Raw genomic sequence first — 19,053 nt, forward strand, 5'->3', positions numbered from 1 at the left:
TCAGGCTGGGAAGGACATTTGAAATCATCTTGTGCAGAGGTGCTCACCTCCAACTCCACTGAGGCTCTCTGACGTGATTTCCTTTTGCACCCTGTCCCCCAACTTTGACCCTTTGACACTGTCCTCCATTCTCTCCCTCTTTGCTCCAATCTCTAATGAAGGTGTTGTCCTTCTCCTTAAAAGAAAATAACAACCACTGTCCTAGTGGTCATGATCCCATGTCCTCCAATGGTTCAGCCCTTCAGAAAATCCTTCAATTCTCTCTGTCTCTTTGTCTCTCTGTCTCTCTGTCTCTCTCTCTGTCTCTCTCTCTCTCTCTCTCTCTCTCTCTCTCTCTCTCTCTCTCTCTCTTTCTCCTTTTCAGGCTCTTCTCAGCTACTTGTTCCTTCTTGGCTACCTTGAAAAACCCTCTTCTTCACCTTACCACTTCTTCTCCACCTGGACTCCTGATTTTCTTCTCCCTGTTACAACCATACCTCTAGAATAGCTAGGCTACACTTGATTCCTCTACCTCACCTTCCACTTACTACACAACCCCTTATTCTCCAACCTCACCATTCAATTGAAATTGGCCTTTCCAGGGCAACCAATAACTAATTTCTTAACTGCTAAAACCAAGGGCTTTTTTCTCAGCCCTGCTCCTCCATACTCCAGAAGTTACTAAATAGAGTGTTGAGTGACCCAATCATAGACTCAGCAATCCAACTATCAGGTATCTATAGGCCCAAGGCAGTACAAGGCAGAGGGAAAGCATGGCCCATGTATACAAAAATATTCAGAGCAGCTCTTTTGTGGTAATAAAGAACTAGAAACAAAAGTGGTTGCCAACCAACTGTGTTACATGAATGTAGTGGAAGATGATTGCATCATAAGAAACACACAGGAATAGGAAGAATTCAGACTCTTGGGAGGACTTCTTTGAACTGATACAGAGAAAAGTGAACTGACAGAAAACAAATTACATGGTGACCACAATAATGTAAACCAACGAGGAAAGATGTCAGAACTCTAACCAAGGCAGTGACAAACCGCACTTCATGACCTACCGGTGAAGGAAGCAAGACTCCCTCCACTTGGCAGAGAGGTAGGGGAGTATAGGTGCAGGGCAGGACACATTATCTGACAGGGTCAATGGAATGATTTTGTTTTGCTTAAATGTACATCTTTGTTGCAAGGAAGGCTTCCGCTGGGGGAGGGAAGGAGGAGCCATTAGAAAGAGACGGGGAGCATCGTTTAAGAAAAGAATAAGCATCAATAAGACACTTGAGAATAGTTTTAAAGTTGATCAGAGCCACACTGGGGGGGGGGGAGCAAAGGGTCTGCATTTTGTCCCAGAGATAATGGGAAGCCACTGAGGGATTTTTTTGTGTTTGGAAGGAGACTGACAAGCCAACGAGTTCTCATCAGGGATCCCCACTCCTTTAGAAACATTAAAAACATCTCATCTGCCCTGGATCCATATTCAAGATGGTGGTCCACAAGGGACCACACACACAACATAGCAAAGGGCAAGATATCAAAGACAGTCAGTGGAGGTTAGAGAGGGCAGAATTCCTCAGCAGAATGCATGCACAATGTACTTGTTCACAAGCACTATGTTACACAAAGGCACTGGTTTTATATAACTTTCCCACAAAGCCAAAAAGGGGATAGATCAGACCAAAAACTGTGTTTTATGTCATACAACATGGTTGTTCTTAGGTGGGTGGATCCCCTGAGGTGTGGTAAGGGCTGTATAGGTTATAGGATACTGCTTGGTCACAGCTTGCTGGCTGGCTGTGCCCCAGGGCACATGAGCCTCCTCTGTTACTGAGAACAAACTGATTGACAATGAAATCTATGAGTCCCTGTTAGAGAACTGACTGTGGAAGCTGCAGGGGCTTTATTTTTTTAGGGTTTCCATTTCATACATCCTATCATAAAAAGCTGTGTTCTTAGAATCTCTCTGCAGGTCAGTGGGGAAGGTAAATGCAGCTTAGATTAGCATTTTAGAACCTAGATTACAATAACCTCCAAATAGTGTATGTGACCTAAATATAGAATCACAGCGTGAAAATATGCAGTCTGGCACATGTGTGTACATACATGTGCACAAACACACATGAACAAGAGAAGGCACCTTTTAGAGGTACAGGTGGTTAAGGAAAGAATTCTTAGTCATGAAAGGCAAAAGTTAATCATCAAAAATAAATAAAAGAATAGCTATGAGTAAATGAAGTTTAATACCTGTTGCAAAAACAAAACCAGTACAGATAGAATAAGAAGATAAACTGCCAATTAGGAAAAATCTTCTATATTTGATAAAAGTTTGATATCCAAGATATAGAAAAAAGAATTAACCCTAACATATGAGACCAAGAGCCATTCCCTAACTCATAAGTGGTCAAAGGATATGCACAGATTTTCAGAAATAATATTCAACAATTGTTTATAAAGATGAAATACAACTCTTAGGTTTCACCTGACCCAAAAACAATTCTAAAGATGACAAAAGATAGAAAGTTAATGTTAAAGGAGTTACTTGATGAAGCAGGCTACCTTCCCACCCCACTCCTCAACTCCAGAGAGAGGTGACGGACTCAAAGCACAGACTGAGATATTTCTTTTGGCCAACATAGAGCTTTGTTTTACTTTAGCATATGTTCATAAAAATGGTTTATTGTTCTTGCTTTCTAAGCAGGGAGGGGGAAAAAAGAGAAAAAAGGCAAATCTTCATTAAAAAATTTTTTAAGAAGAAATATTGCAGAAACTACCAGAAAATGACCACACTAATATGTTGTTGTTAGAGCTGTGAATTAATCCAGATGTTCGAAAATTAATTTGTAGCCACATGAAAAAGTTACTAAACTGTACCCAAATACACTTTGACCCAATTATCCCACCACTGGACAAATGCCTCAAGGAGATCAAAGACTAGAAGGTCTGATTAAATATTCATTAGCAGAAATCAGAACCAAGATAGCAGAATAAGAGTAGAGATTCATCTGAGGTCTCCCAAATTCCCCTCCAAACAACTTAAAAATGCCTCCAAATGAACTCTGGAGCAGCAGACCAACAAAAGGGTGGGCTGCACCAATTTTCCAGACGAAGACAACTTAGAAAGTTGGTAGCAAATGTCTGTCTCACTGGGGTGACAGTGGAGTGAAGTCCAGCACAGGCTGGGCCTCAGCAAGGCAGCGGTGGACCTTGGGGGATAACTAAATCAGCAGCTTCCCGAGCTCTCAGTCCACAGACAACTCAGCAGAAGGAGGTTACAGGGGACCCTCTGCTGGCACTGGGGGCAGGATTCTGGCTCATTGCCCATATTCAGGGTGAGAAGGAACACTAGCACACTAGAGCTTGTGGCTACAAGAGAGTGGGGGCCCTGGTCACATTTCCAGGGCGGAAAAGAGTGCTTGTGGTCATTCACAGACCGGAACACTGGACAGCAAAGCAGTGAGAACACATCTCCTTAGATTATAACACCTTGGAAGAACTGAAAACTTACAGATCCCCCGCCCCGGCCAGTTCTAAAATAGCTGTACAGAAAAAGAAAACCTTGAAGTTTGCGACAGTGCCCCCTCCACCCCAGGAGCAGAAGCCAACTTTAAAATAAAGTTAAACGGCAAGACATAGGCTGAAAAAAAAAAGAACAAACAAAAAGAAGGAACATGGCCAGAGAAAGTCACTATAGTGACAGGGAACATGAAAACACAAACTCAGAAGAAGATAACAAAGTCAAAGAAGATACATCCAAAGCCTCAAAGAAAAACGTAAATTGGTCTCAGCCCCCCCTCCCAAATGAATTCCTGGAAGAGCTAAAAGAGGATTTTTAAAGTCAAATAAGAGAGGTAGAGGAAAACTTAGGGAAAAAAATGAGAATGATGCAAGAAAATCGTGAAAAAAAGAGTCAACAGCTTGTTAAAGGAGGCACAAAAAAAATACTGAAGAAATGAACACCTTCAAAAACAGAATAGGCCAAATGGTAAAAGAGGAACAAAAATCCACTGAAGGGAAGAACTCTTTAGCAAGGCAATTAGGGTTAAGTGACTTGCCTAGTGTCACACAGCTAGCAAGTGTCAAGTGTGTGGTCTGAGGCCAGATTTGAACTCAGGTCCTCCTGACTACATGGCTAAAGCTCTATTCACTGTACCACCTAGCTGGCCCGAGAAGAGCTCTTTAAAAAGCAGAATTGGCCAAATGGAAAAAGAGGCACAAAAGCTCACCAAAAAAATAATTCCTTAAAAATTAGAATTCGGCAAGTGGAAGCTAATGACTCCATGAGACACTAAGAACAGTAAAACGAGATAAAAAGAATGAAAAAAAAATAGAATAAAATGTGAAATATCTCATTTTTAAAAAGTGACCTGGAAATTAGTTCAAGGGGAAATAATTTAAGAATTATTGGCCTCTCTGAAAACCGCTATGAAAATGAAAGAGGTTAAATATCATCTTTCAAGAAATTATCAAGGAAACTGCCCTGATAACCTAGAACCAGAGCGCAAAATAGAAATGGAAAGAATCACTTCCTTAAAGGGATCCCAAAATGAAAACTCCTGGGAATATTATACCCAAACTTCAGAGCTCCCAGGCCAAAAAGAAAATATTGCAAGCAGCCAGAAAGAAACAATCCAAATATCATGGAGGCAGAAGTCAGAATTACACATGATTTAGCAACTTCTACATTAAACAAGCAGAGGCCTTGGAACAAGAAATTCCAGAGGGCAAAAGAGCTAGGATTACAACCAAGAATCACCTACCCAGCAAAACTAAATATAACATTTCAGGGGAAAACAGATATTTAATGAAATGGAGGAATTTCAAGCATTCCTGATGAAAAGACCAGAACTGAAGAGAAAATTTGATTTTCAAATGTAAGACTCAAGAGAAGCACAAAAATGTAAACAGGAAAGAGAAATAATAAGGGATTCAATATGGTTAAATTGTTTACATTCCTACAAGGGAAGATGATACTTGTAGCTCCTAAGAATTTTCTCATTGTGAGGGTAGTTAGAAGGACTATACATTGACAAAGGGCATGTGTGTGAGTTGACTATGATGGGATGATATCTAAAAAAATAAAATTAAGGGGTAAGAAAAAAAGATGCATTGGGACACTAGAGAAGCGAGAGGTAGAATGGGGTAAATTATCTCATGTAAAAGACACACACACAGAGACACACACACAAAAAAACTTCTACAATGCAGGGAAAGATAGAGAGAGGGTGGAGGACAACCTTACTCTCATCAGAATTGTCTCAAAGTGGAGTAACATACACACTCAGCTAGGTATAGAAATCTATCTTACCCTACAGAAGAGTAGCAGATAAGATAAGGCAGGGGGGTCTAATAGAAGGGAAGGAAAATTGGGAGAGATGGTGATCAGAAACAAAACACTTTTAAGGGGGAAATGGTGAAAGAAGAGTGAGAGAGAAGGATAAATGGGGGGGTAGGATGGACATAAATACACAGTAATCATAACTGTAAAAAAATTACAGTAAATTTCTCAAATAAAGGTTTCATTTCTCAAATATATAAAGAACGGAGTCAAATTTATAAGAATACAAGTCATACTCCAATTGATAAATGGTCAAAGGATATGAATAGGCAGTTTTTCAGATAAAGAAATCAAAGCTATCTATATTTATAAGAAAAAATGCTCTAAATCACTATCGATTAGTGAAATGCAAATTAAAATGACTCTGAGGCACCACCTCATACTTAATATGACCGAAAAGGCAGATGACAAATGTTGGAGGGAATGTGGACAGATTGGGACACTAATACATTGTTGATGGAGTTGTGAACTGATCTACCCATTTTGGAAAGCAATTTGGAACTACGCCAAAGGGCGATAAAACTGTGCATAACTTTTGAGTGAGCAATACCACTACTAGGTCTGCTTCCCAAAGGGACAAAAAAAAAAAGAAAAAGGACTCATGTGCACAAAAATATTTATGGCAGCTCTTTTGTAGTGGCAAAGAATTGGGAACTGAGGGGATGCCCGTCCATTGGGGAATAGCTGAGCAAGTTGTGGTACAAGATTGTGGTGGAATACTACTATGATATAAGAATGATGAGTAGGATGCCCAAAAGGCTATAAAAATGTGCATACCCTTTGACCCAGCAATAGCACTTCTAGGGCTTTATCTCAAAGAGATCATACAAGTGGGAAAAGGACCCACATGTACAAAAATATTTACAACAGCTCTTTTTGTGGTGGCAAAGAATCGAACATTGAGGGGATGCCCATCCATTGGGGCATGGCTGGACAAGTTGTGGTGTATGAATGTAATGGAATACTACTGTGCTATAAGAAATGATGAGCAGGCTGACTTCAGAAAAACCTGGAAAGACTTATATGGACTGATGCTGAGTGACGTGAGCAGAACCAGGAGAACAGTGTACACAGTGAGAGCAATATTGTACCATGGCTGGCTTTGATAGACTTAGTTCTCCTCAGCAATGCAAGAATCTAAGAAAACTCCAAAAGACCCATGATGGAAAATGTTATCCTCATCCAAAGAAAGATCTATGGAGTTTGAATGCAGATCGAAGCATACTATTTGCTCTTTTTTTTTTCTTCTGTTTTGGTTTGTTTCCTCTTTCTGGTGGCTCCTCCTATTGGTTCTAATTCTTGCTTATAGCATACTAGTGTGAAAATAGGAACGTATATGTATAGCCTATATCAGATTGTGCACCATCTTGGGGAGGGAGGTGGGGAGAGAGGAGGGGAGAGAAGGGGAGAAAAATTTAAAACTCAAAAGCTTATGGAAGTGATTGTTGATAAATCAAAATAAATTTATAAAAAATAAAAAAAAGAATGATAGAAAAACCTAAAAAGACTTACATGAACTGATGCAAAGTGAAATGAGCAGAACCAGGGGAACAGTGTACCCAGTAATAGCAATATTGAATGACGATCAACTATGAATTACTTAACTATTCTCAGAAATGTGATAGAAGACAATTCACAAATGCCATTCACATCCGGAGAAAGAACTGAGAGAATCTGAATGCAGATTGAAACATACTTTTCTTACTTTATTTGTCTTGAGTTTTTTTCTCTGTTTTCTTTCACAACATGAGTAATATGGAAATATGCTATTGCATGACTGCATATGTGTAACCTATATCAAAGTGCTTGCCTTCTCAGTAAGGAGGGAGGGGAATGAAGGAGGGAGAGAATTTGTAATACAAAATTTAAAAAAAAATGTTAGTTGTCTTTACATGTAATTGGATGAAAATAAAGTATTTTACAATGTTTTTAAAAAGTGAAAATCTTAAAGCAACATACAAATGCATGCTCTTATAAGGAGTGCTTAATAAATGCTTATTGAGTTGAATGAAAAAAATTCATACCAGCATCTGTTGTGGCACCAAAGTAAAACCAATATAAGTTTCCATGGATTAGGGAATAGATGGTACAATTATGATGCATGACTGTAATTGGATATTACTGTACTATAGAAGATGAATGGAGAGAAGCAAAGAAACATGGGAAGAATTGTGTATAAGATGAAGTAAATGGAACCAAGAGAGAAGAAGATAAAATAACTTCAATAATGTACATGAAAACAGCACGAAAGCCTGCAGATTGCTGCAATGAACAATCTTGGAGACAGGGAGAATGAATGACGCCTCCTTCCTTTCAGCAGAGAGGTGGGGGTGGAGGTTAGAGGGATAGAACATTGGAGACACTGTCAGAAGTGGTTGATTTTGGTCAGTTTGGCTTAATTGTTCTTTGGTACAAAGGAAGGTTTGGGGGGAGGGTCAGGAGAAGATTGTGATATCAAAATAAAATAAAAGGCATCTTTAAAAAAATGAAAAGGAAAAATGAATACATATTTATTCTTGGTCCAGATATGGACAGGCACTCTAGACTTACTGACCAATGGATCCTCTCCTCCAGATGCCCTACCTTCTGAGCATCTTAGAGTTCCACACAGACACACACTCAGCAGCTCACTAAAGCTGGAGACAAGAAATGAGGGTCATTCTGTTTGGTAACTATTCCACTGGACTGCCTCCCATGCCAACATACAGCCCTGATAAAAGCCTACACAGGACTTCCCCTCTGTTCCATCTTCTTAGAGCCAAATTCCAAGAGGCAATTTCAATTATCTTTGTCCGTACAGCAATTAGTTGGCTATTAAGCATTTTCTCTGTTCCTTCTCTCACTTCACCCTCAGAATAGCCTGGTCAGGCATTTTTTATGCAAGAGTTGTTGCCCTCATCTGACAGATGAGGGCACTGAGGCTAAAAGGGGGAAAGGAACACAGTGCAATGGAAAGACAACTCAATTTAGAGTCAGAGGACCAGAGTTCAAATCCCAACTCTGACACTTTCTACCCACGTGACCTTGGGCCAGTTACTTGTCTCTGGGCCTTGGCCTCCTTCTCTATTAAATTAAGGGGTTGGAGTAGATGACCTGTCAGGTTCTTCTACTTCAAAATCTATGTCACTATAATTTGTCCAAGAGCATTGTTCAAGTTATTAGTCAGCTCCCAGCTGGGGTTTGAATCCCCCGGTCTTCTGACTCCAACTCTAGTGGTCTTCCAAGTAACATACCATGCCTCGATTCTTACATGATGAAAGAATACCATGCCTGACTACCATTTATTTTAAAACCATTGCAGGTCCTCTTAGACAAGGCATGTTTACAGTGAAGGCAAATACTTTTAAAATGGACTATCTTCAATATTTGGAGATGCCATGAATCATCATGGCTCAAAGGTCCTTAGTGATCACTGAGGCCAAGCTTCTAATTTTACAGAAGAGGAAACCTGAGCCTGAAAAAAGGAAGGCACATGCCCAAGATCTCACTCAGCCAGGACTGCATCCCAGCCTCCAAACTGCTAGTCAAGGTTTCTTCCCATAGCTTTATACTTGCCCTTCCTACACTAAGCTGCCCCTAAGACTTATGCCCCAATACTTAATACTGGCCATGTCCCTGGCATGCACACCTAGGTGGCACAAAGATCAAGCATGGGATTTGAACTAAGGAAGATCTAAGTTTAAATCCTGTCTCAAAGTAACAATAGCTATGTGACCCTGGACTAATCATTTGACGTTATTATGCCTCAGTTTCCTCATCTGTAAAAATGAAAGGCTCTTCTTAATAGCCCCCAAAATCCATTCCAGATAGAAATCTACGATCCGATAACCTCAGGATGTCTTCCAATGAGCCTTACCTCTGATAGCGATTCAGACCCCACAACTGACCGTCTTCAAGCAAACTGGAGAAACCTAGGCCCTGGATCAATAACCACGCTTCTCCCTTTCCAATTTCCAGGGAGGCAATGAGTATGACCACAAATACTATTGGGGATCCCCTAAAGCCCCTGATAAAGAAGGTTATGCCAGGGGACATAAACCTTCTATGCTAAATGTGATGATAAGGCAACATCTTTCCCAAACACTGATGCTGCTCTTCAGGCCAGAACCATAAACGTCCTTTATCCTAAAACACAAAACAAATCAGGAAGTCCCGAGGTGTAGGTGCCATCCAACCTTGAGCTGTCGAGCCGAGGAGCACACGCGCGCGCGCGAGCACACACACACACACACACACACACACACACACACACACACACTACAGTATGTAGCAAATCCCATCTGAGCTAGCAGAAGCTTTGGAAAATCTGAGTCTCTCCCCTCCCACTCTCCCACCCCTGACAGGGCCAGAACCAAGCTCCCCGTCACCCCAGAGAAAAGGGACTCCTCTGGAGGAAGCCGGTAGCGGCCCAGCCTGGCCAGGGCTGCAGTTAGAGGCCCAAGCCCCATCCTGGAGCTGTCCCTTCCATACTGGGGACCACGCAACCTCAAGCCCTTTAATCCCCCAGGACGCACACAGCTTGCTGCATCTATGAGCACAGGGATGCAAAAGGATGATGGCCGGTTCGGGATGAGGGCTCAGCTTTCATGACCCAGTGCAAAAATCAAAAGGAAGGAAGGATGGGGAAAAGCAGCCCTCGCCCGGCCCCGCAGCCTGGTCGCAGCGCGCCCACATCCCACTCGGACGGGCTCCAACCTTTGCCGATGGTCCCGGCTTCCCCCATCGCCGCCGCCGCCGCCTCTGCCGAGCCTCTCCCCGCTCCGAGCCCCTCCCGCACAGCAGCTCCGCCGGCCGACAGCTGGGCGATGGATGACTCAGCACAAGCACCGACTCCCAGATTTCCGATGGAATTTACCAAGCTCTGCCGGCGTCCAGGGGAGGAGGCCTTGTTTCCCTAGGCGCCTCCGAGCTCCAGGGGTCCCGAGGCTTGCTGATGCTCCCTGGGGTGGCCCCCACGCCCAGGGGGAGAAGGGCGAGAGGAGGAGGTGGAGGGGGGGACGGTGCGGCAGGGCTCACTGGCCACGGGGAATCCAGCAGCACTGTACTGTTCCCGGGCGCCGGGACCTAGGATGGCTGCGTCCACTCGAGGAAAGTCAGTGGGGGACACTAACAGCGCTCAGGATAACTCTGGCCCTAAGTGCCCTGGCCTCAATTTTCCGGATGTTTCAGCAATTACTTCGCATCCCTGCATCATTCAACATGTGTTGCTGACGCAAATCCAGTCACAAAAAAATTCGACATGGATCCCCCTCTCCTCAAAGGTCGCTAAACCAGGGGAGAAAATCACCTCGACATCTTCTGTTCCCCTGAGCGCCGCAGGGTACGAAGCCCTGGGTCACAACGCTCTGGACCTAGTCTCAAATGCCCCCTTTGGTTCATACTGCCTCTGTGATCCGGGCTAGGAATTTAACCAACTGAGGCCTCAGTTTCCTCATCTGTAAGATGAGGGGGTTGGATTCAGTGACCTCTGCGGTTCCTTCCAGCTCTAGAGCTATCATCCAATTATCAAAATGATTTCCTGCTTTCCAAAAGCCAAGCTCGAGGAAATATTTCTAAGCATTTAAATGTGAAGAGGAACTAGAGTGGGACCAGAGTGGCTGTTGCAGCTCTGTGCCCAAGGAAAAGGTACCTCTTCCCCTGAGCCTTGGTTTCTTTGTCTGTAAAATGAGCATTAAAATGCTGAACTGCCGTCAGACCTGAGTTCAGATTCTCCCTACTACTCATATACTGGCCCCTGACAATGAGAGTATTCTTCAGTGATTAACTGCCGCTCCCTCCACCTTCCCACCCAGTTACTCTGAGCTCCCCAATCCTCCGCTCCACCCGCCCCACCAACTCCCTTCTTTCCATCCTCTCCCCCAACGCTGCACTCTAGCTCTTCCTCGGGGCGTGAGGAACGGACCTTACACTTTCGCCCTTCTCACCCCTCTACCTTCTCACACTTACTGGGACCTGGCCTTGATCCATCAGTATTTATTAAGTGTCAGTGATGTTCCCGGCCCTGAGCTTAGCACTGGGGACACAAAACCAGTCCTCGCTGGGAGGAGCTCCCCCGAGGAGCCGGATAGGCCGGCACCTAGCCCCTGAACCCTGGACGGCTTCCATACTCCAGTCCATTCAGCCAGCAATGGTTTTCCTGGAGCCCAGGTCCCATCATGGCACACACACACTCCCATTCAAACTCCAGTGCCTCATCCTCTCCAGCAGCAAATACAAAATGCTCTGTTTGGAATTCAAAGCCCTTCAGAACCTGCAGAGGCGTCATTGGAACCCAGGTTCTCTGACTCCAAATCTAGCATTCTTTCCACCACTCTTTATGAATCACAGAATGTCAGGGTTAGAAGGGACTTCAGACACCGTGTAGTCTGACCCAGACCAGAACAGAGGCTACCAAACTCCCAACTAGGGGTCATCCAGTCTTTGTCTCAAGACATCCAGGCGGAGGAAACACACCAAGAGGGCTTCATAAGCCCTAACATGCCATAAAAACAGGAGCTGTGATGCAGCGGGCCCCTAGAGTCAGGTCTTGCCTTTGACATTAGTGGCTGAATTACCTTGGCTAAATTACTGAGCTGCCCAGGGCCCCATCTTTCTGCTCTGCTGGGACGCAGGCTGAATTTGAAAGGGGAGTCAAAAAGCTAATCTGGGGATCTGTCCCTCCTCCCCACTTCTTACTAGTATTGAGTGAATATCCCACGAGCAAATCAGTAAGTTACCCCCCCCACACACACACACACATGCTTAATCCTTAATCTGCTGCCATGGTCCTGACTTGGGCCTGTCCATGGCTCCTGTCATGCCTGGCCTCTGACATGAGTCCTCCAGGACCTACAAGGATGGGTGAGCACTCTTAGCCATCTCCTTCATGAGACCACTAGGAGAGATTTGTCCTGTTGGAGATGTGGGAGTCACCAGTGTCAGCTTCCCTAGTCTTCATCCCCACAGCCTTCTGAACTTGTTCTGACGGGTGTAGTCAGAGGTCTGAAACCTGTGGGGTGAGCGCCCTCCAAAGGAAGGTATCTCTAATCCAGCAATGGGGTTGGACAGAAGATGCAATGCCCAGGTGCATGGCCCCTCACTTCTGCAAAGAATGGAGGGACAGTTACACTATTTTTTGTGGTTGTTGTTGAGGCAATTGGGGTTAAGTGACTTGCCCAGAGTCACACAGCTAGTAAGTGTTATGTGTCTGAGGTCATATTTGAACGCAGGTCCTCCTGACTCCAGGGCCAGGACTCTATCCACTGCTCTACCTAGCTGCTCCCAGTTACACTATTTTTCATCTTTTTTTCTATTCTTTGCTGCAAGGGATGACCCTTTCAGAGAGGAAGAGAGGAGCATATTCAAAAATACAAAGGTGATGGCAATGCCAATAACATCAATAAAATGTAAAATTAAAAAATACACAGGCCTTTAAGCAGCAGGAAAGCAACTTCTCCTGCCACTGGGGTGACGGGATGGGACAGCGTCTTCCCTGAACCAAGGGGCTGATGTCTGATTTTGCCTTTTTGATGAGCCCTGTTTCCCCACCGAGGCCACTCTGAAGAAGAGCCCAAGGTCTGGGGCTTAATCCCCCTGCTTAGTGACCAGAAGAAGTAGAAAAAGGATCACGACAGTGTCTCCTGAGGTTATTTATCCCACTTCCTAGTTCTGAGGAGTCTGCACCTGCATCAGGGGGTCTAGGTTCAAATCCACCTCTGGCACTTTGGATCTACGTGACTCTTGGTGTCTTCAGTTGTAAAATGGTAACAAAGTTGTTGTGGCAATCCAAGGAAATACCTGTAAAATGCTTTAAGGCACAACAATGCCAATTATTACTATCACATACATTTGTGCAGTCAACGATTTGCAACCTAGTGACCCAACAAAACTCCAGTCCGGTCTCTGAAAATATCCAAATTTGTCTGTGATCCTCCATTGGGTCTTTCACTCAAGGTGCTCTCTGGGTCATTGCCTAGGGAAACAGAATCACATGATTCTTGGGAGAGGGGAAACTGAGGCAGCCAGCTGCATGCCCTTTAGTGATGGCTGACTTCTTTATGCTGGGGCTCCAAACAAAAGGCACTGGAACACTGGCTGGCCCCATTCATAATGCTGGGAGGGACGGTTCCTGTCACTGGCTAGATTCTGCGGTAACCTCAGAGCTGCAGATGCCTTCATGTTGGCACTCGGGACAAAGCCCAAGCTGAGCAGTCAGTCAGCCTGGGCACCCATCCAAGCTCTGCTGCCTGTATGCAGAGTAACTCTGAGCTGGTTCCTTCATGTCCCTGGCCTCAGTTTCCTTCTCACAAACTGAGGGGGTGAGTATCTGAGCAGTTTCAGCTCCAGGGCTCTGGGATGCTCTAAGTATCCATTAACAAAAGTGTGTAGTGAAGCTGTCACCCTACTATCCCTGGGATGAGGAGTGGGAGCAGGCAAGGGGGTAGAAAATGCCATCACAAAAATGGGTTTGTCAACAGGAGCCCTCCCCTTGGTCTGTATAGAACTCTCACTCACCATATTTTAAGAGAAGCCCTTCAGCATCTGTTGGCCAAAGCACCTCCCCAGTGGCCAGTCTCCTACGACACACATGTCCACACCTAGTGAGGACTGGAGACTAAGACATAGTCCATGGCCAGACCCACATAAAATTCACAGAAAGAACGAAGGAGGAATCCCAAGAAATCATAAATAAGGCATAAATGGAAACCTTGGAGTGGGAAAAGCAGCTACATAGCTTTGATCCCGGGCCTGGACCATCAGGAAAGGAAGGAAGTGGCTGCAGGGATGGTCCTAGGTCCATAAGCCTCCAACAGGCCTTCGCTCTAGGAGCCCGGCCCAGGTGGGCCCAGGACGTCAATGCCTTTGCCTATAGTCTGTGGCTGGGTCCCCAAGCAGGAAGGTCCTTGCACCAGCTTCCCAGCTGCTTCTTCCATCTGGGCTGAACCTGAGCCCCATCTCAGCAGTTCAGGGAGCTGAGACAAGGGCACACTCCTTCCCCACCCTGGAAAAGATCACTCCATCCCCACACAGCAGCTCTTCAGAGGCAAACACAGGCCAGAGACACCAGCCAGGGGCAAGCAGCAGCTCCCCTTCCTTGGTTACAAGCCTGCTTGAACCACAAAATCAATGTTTCTACGGTGGGAAGGAGGATCAACTTCCCCAGGATTAACCAAACCCCACGGGAGTCACTACAGGCAGCACAGTGCACAGAGGGCGAGGCCTGGAGTCAGGAATCTGGCCTCAGACACTTACTAGCTGTGTCACCCTGGGCAAGTCACTTCACCCTGTTTGCCTCAGTTTCCTCTTCTGTAAAAGGAGCTGGAGAAGGAAATGACCAACCACTGCATTATCTCTGCCAAGAAAACCCCTAATGGTGTCACAAAGAACCGAACACGATAGGGGGCTTTACATAAGAGTGCACGAGCTAGAAAGCTCTATGGGATCCTGGGGGGTCCTCTGGAATGGGCTGGCCTAACCTAGGGTGGACACAGGCACCCAAAAGAACCTCAACTTTGCTGAGGGAGGGTGAATTAATTCCCATTCATCTGTCCCTGAGGATGAAATTGTAATCCTTGTCCCTGAGGAAAGGCTGCAGGGAGAGGGAGTGAGAAGTGACCATCCTGTCTCCTCTCAGGAGCCACACAAGGACAGCCCCTCCCCCCACTCCCACCAACACCAAACCAGCTTAGATTCACTTTGGGCGGGAGGTCAAAGGGTCAGTAGCGACCTCAACCTCAGGAGAAGCTGGAAAATAAGCATCACCTTCCCAATGAGTAATCGACGTCAGTGCAGCCTTCCTGGCTGAGAGCAAGTGCAGAATACAAGTTGGGTTGGCTCTGCTCTTGTGGCTGAGAGAAGCAGGATAAAGACAAGAAAGGCTTCCCTCGTCCCAGACAAACCCAGGGGAGTTAGGGTCATTGATAAAGCCTCCTCATGGCCCCATCCACCGGATGGTGCCGCCAACTTTCATAAAGACCTGGGCCTTTCCCAGAGCCTACTGCCAACTGTTAGCCAGAGCTGGAACTGGGAAGGGGAATTAGGGGCTGGGCCTCCAGTTTCACTGGTGTAGTGAGTGCCTGGATAGACAAATGCCCCCTACCAAAGAGGGTCAGCACCCCCTCTGCACCTTAGAGAGAGGCCTAGAACAGAGGCATTGACCAGTCAGGAGCCCAGACACTCCTTAGTGGCTCCAAACCAGACGAAAATTTAACAAAATAAATAAAATACAATCAAACATAGATAATAATAGAATAATCTTTTAAATTTAAATAATATTTTAAATCTAAGTCAATCTCTGGATGTTTCTATTTAAGTCTGACCCCAGTGACCTAGAGAATGGAGAGGCTGCCTCGACCAGGGTCACACAGCTTATGCATGTTGGAGCCAGAACTCACACTCAGAGCTTCCTGGTCCTGAAGTTCAATCTCTGTCTGCTGTATTTCGCTCTCTTAGCCCTGCCTCTCCAGTTGGACGGTCTACTCCTTGAGAAAAAGGGCCATGACTTCTTATCTTGTTTGCCTCACAGTGCCTTACATAGCTGTGGGCATGGGCAGGAAATGATAGAAAAAATCCGCTTACAATAACTATGGAATGTGTAAAATACTTAGCATTGTACCTGTCAAGACACACACAAGAATTTGATGGATACAACTAGAAAGCATTCTTTGTAGAAATAAAGACAGACATCCAGGTGGACTAGGGTCAGGGAGACCTGAGTTTGAATGTGACTTCAGTCACTGTATGACCCTGAGTAAGTTATAATCTCTCTTTGCCTCAGTTTCCTCAACTGTAAAATGGGGATTATGATAGCCCCCACCTCCCAGGGTGGTTTGAGGATCAAATGAAATAATAATTGTGCAGTGCTTAGCACAGTGCCTGGCATACAGTAGGCAATTAATACATTCATGCTGCTATCATTATCATCATCAGATCTAAATAACTGGAGACAGGTTAATTGTTCATGTGTTGGCCCAGCCTACGTAACAACAATAATTACACTACCTTAATTAACACCCTTGTCAGTGCCAAAGGATGACTTGGCAGAGTTAGAAAAAAAATAATCATGAAAATCATCTGGAGGAAGAAAAGGTCAAGACTCTCCAAGGGAATGGTTTTGTTTAGGACCAGGTTTAACCACTGGTCCATTGTGGTATTGATTACAAAGCAGAAAGGTTGATCAGTGGAACAGATGAGGAACATAATATACAGAGGAAAGCAAGCCCCTATAACAGTGCTTGGAACGCCCAATGTCCTCCCTCCACTACTGAGGCAAGAATTCATGAATCAGCAAAAACTGCCCAACAAGCTGGAACACGGTCGGGCAGAATGTGGAGGAGACCTACACCCCCGCCTCCTACCAAGATAAGCTACAAAAGATTCCTCGACTTAAAGGTAAAGGGCAACATCATGAACAAGGTGGAGGGGCAAGGAAAAATGCCTGTTGGATTTGTAGGGAAGAAAAGTGAAGGACAGAAGTGCAATAAAATTTACAAGTTTCTGCACAAAGAAAAGCAATGCAGCAAATGTCAGAAGAGAGGAGAGGAGGAGCTGTGGCAAGAGGAAGGCCTTGCAGCAAGTTTTTTCCAATAAATCTCACTTCTAACATGTGAGGAGACTATTCCAACTTCTAAGATCCAGATCCCAGCTGGCAAATGATCAAGTGACATGAGTGAGCAGTTTTTAAAGAAGAAATCTAAGCTATCCCAGCAGTGAGCCTTGTGAAAAAAATTCTCTAAATCACTAACAAGAGAAATACAAATGAAAGATACTCTGAGGTTGCAATCCTCCTGACACTCACCAGGCTACCGAAGTAGCTGGACAAGCAAACAACAAAAGTTGGCAGAGCCAAAGGAAAGCAGGCACCTGCAGACCGGCTGGTGCAGCTGAGAACTCATTCACACATTCTGTAAAGCATTTTGGAACTAGAGCCCCACGTCACTAAACTATGCCTACTCTTTGTCCTAGAAATACCATCATTTGGTCCATACTTCCAAAAGATCAATGAAAGAAGCAAAGGACCTATATGCACAAAAATACCCATAACTTTTTTTTATATGTGTGGTGGCAAAGAACTGGAAACTCAAGGTGTGCCCACCAGCGGAGGAATAGCTGGGATACCAACATGATGGAAAATCAACGCGAAATTGCTGAAAGGGATGGTTTTGGAGAAATGTGGGAAGACTTCCCCAAATGGACGGATAGAGAGTAAAGTGAGAAGGACCAGGAGAACAATTTAAACAATAAAAACATTGTAAAGGGAAACCATTTTGAAAGACTTCCGAATTCTGATCAATGCAACTCAACCAAAAACCAGCCCAGAGGACCTGTGATGAAGCGCACTGTCCCCTCCTAAGGGAGGCACCAGGTGAGAGGTACACTGTTTGGATGTGGCACAGTGGCATAGAGTGTCAGGCCTGGGTCAGGAAGACTTAGCTTTCTGAGTTCAAATCTGGTCTCTCCCTAGCTGGGTGACCTTGGGCAAGTCACTTCACCCTGTTTGCTTCAGTTCTTCACCTGTAAAATGGGCTGGAGAAGGAAATGGCAAACCTCTCCAATATTTCTACCTAGAAAACCCCAAATGAGGGGGCGGAGCCAAGATGGAGGAGTTAAAGCAGTGACTTGCTTGAGCTCTCCCCCAAACCCTCTGTAAATTTGGCTGTAAACAAATTCTAAAGCAGCAGAACCCACAAGAAGACAGAGCAAAACAAATTTCCAGCCCAAGACAATCTGGATGGTTGATCAGAAAGGCATATCATGCCAGGAGGGGAGAAGAACCCAGTTCAGCATAGGCGCGCAGGCATAACAGGCTTCAGTGAACCTGGAGCAGGCCTCAGAGAATTGAATCATGGGCAGCTGTGGCGGTTTCCAGACTTCTCAACCCACAAATGCCAAAGACAACTTAGAAGGTCAGCAAGAAAAGTCTGTGACTGGTGAGAGAGAAGCTCAGTCCAACCCCAGTCCCTGCGTGTGGCCCCTGGGCAGCAGCTGCTTCCAGAGCTTCTAGCCCACAGACTGAGAGGGAATCGAGTAGCTGATCAGAAGGGGATTGCAGGGATTTCTTTGCTGGTGCAGGATTCTATTGCTTTGCCCGTGCTTGGATCTGGGTCCCAGTTTTGGGTGGCGGTCCTGGGGTGAGGAGGAGCACTGGCATGATGGAGCTTGTAGTGGTGGTGAAGAAGAAATTCTCCTCACAGTTCTGAGGCAGAAAAGAGTGTTTGTGGTTACTCATAGACCAAAGCATAGGCCAGGAAAGAAGTAAACACCTCACCCCTTATCATACCACCTTGGAAGAACTGAAAATTTACAGGTCCCTAGAAGTACCTCTGAAAACAGATGTACAAACCCCCAAAGCTTGGGACAGTACATTCTCCACATTGGAAGCAGACTCTTATCTTAACAAAGAGTTTAAAACTCAAGTAATTGGCTGGGATCATGAAGAAACCTCACAAAAAAAAGTCAGACCATAGAATCTTTCTTTGGGGAAAAAGAAGATCAAAACATACAACCAGAAGAAGACAACAAAGTCAAAGCTCCTACATCCAAAGCCTCCAAGAAAGATATGAATCAGTCCTAGGCCATGGAAGAGCTTTAAAAGGGTTTTGAGAAGCAAGTAAGAGAAGTAGAGGAAAAACTGGGAAGGGAAATGAGAGTGATGCAAGAAAATCATGAAAAACAAGTCAACAGTTTGCTAAAGGGGACGCAAAAATATACTGAACAAAAGATACCTTAAAAAATAGCCTAACCCAAATGGCAAAAGA

General features: G+C 44.9%; 1 protein-coding gene across 1 annotated transcript in view; it reads right to left on the reverse strand.

The window, feature by feature from the left end:
- JAKMIP3 (Janus kinase and microtubule interacting protein 3) overlaps positions 1 to 10,569 on the reverse strand; it is a 172,694-nt gene extending 162,125 nt beyond the window's left edge. The window contains 1 exon segment of the mRNA XM_078150682.1: positions 10,013 to 10,569. The gene's annotated coding sequence lies outside the window, so the exon portion shown is untranslated.
- Positions 10,570 to 19,053: the final 8,484 nt, after the last annotated feature.

Source organism: Phascolarctos cinereus, unplaced genomic scaffold (assembly GCF_003287225.1).
Source record: "Phascolarctos cinereus isolate Bilbo 61053 unplaced genomic scaffold, phaCin_HiC Scaffold_3;HRSCAF=262, whole genome shotgun sequence".
In the NCBI taxonomy this organism is placed as follows: Eukaryota; Metazoa; Chordata; class Mammalia; order Diprotodontia; family Phascolarctidae; genus Phascolarctos; species Phascolarctos cinereus.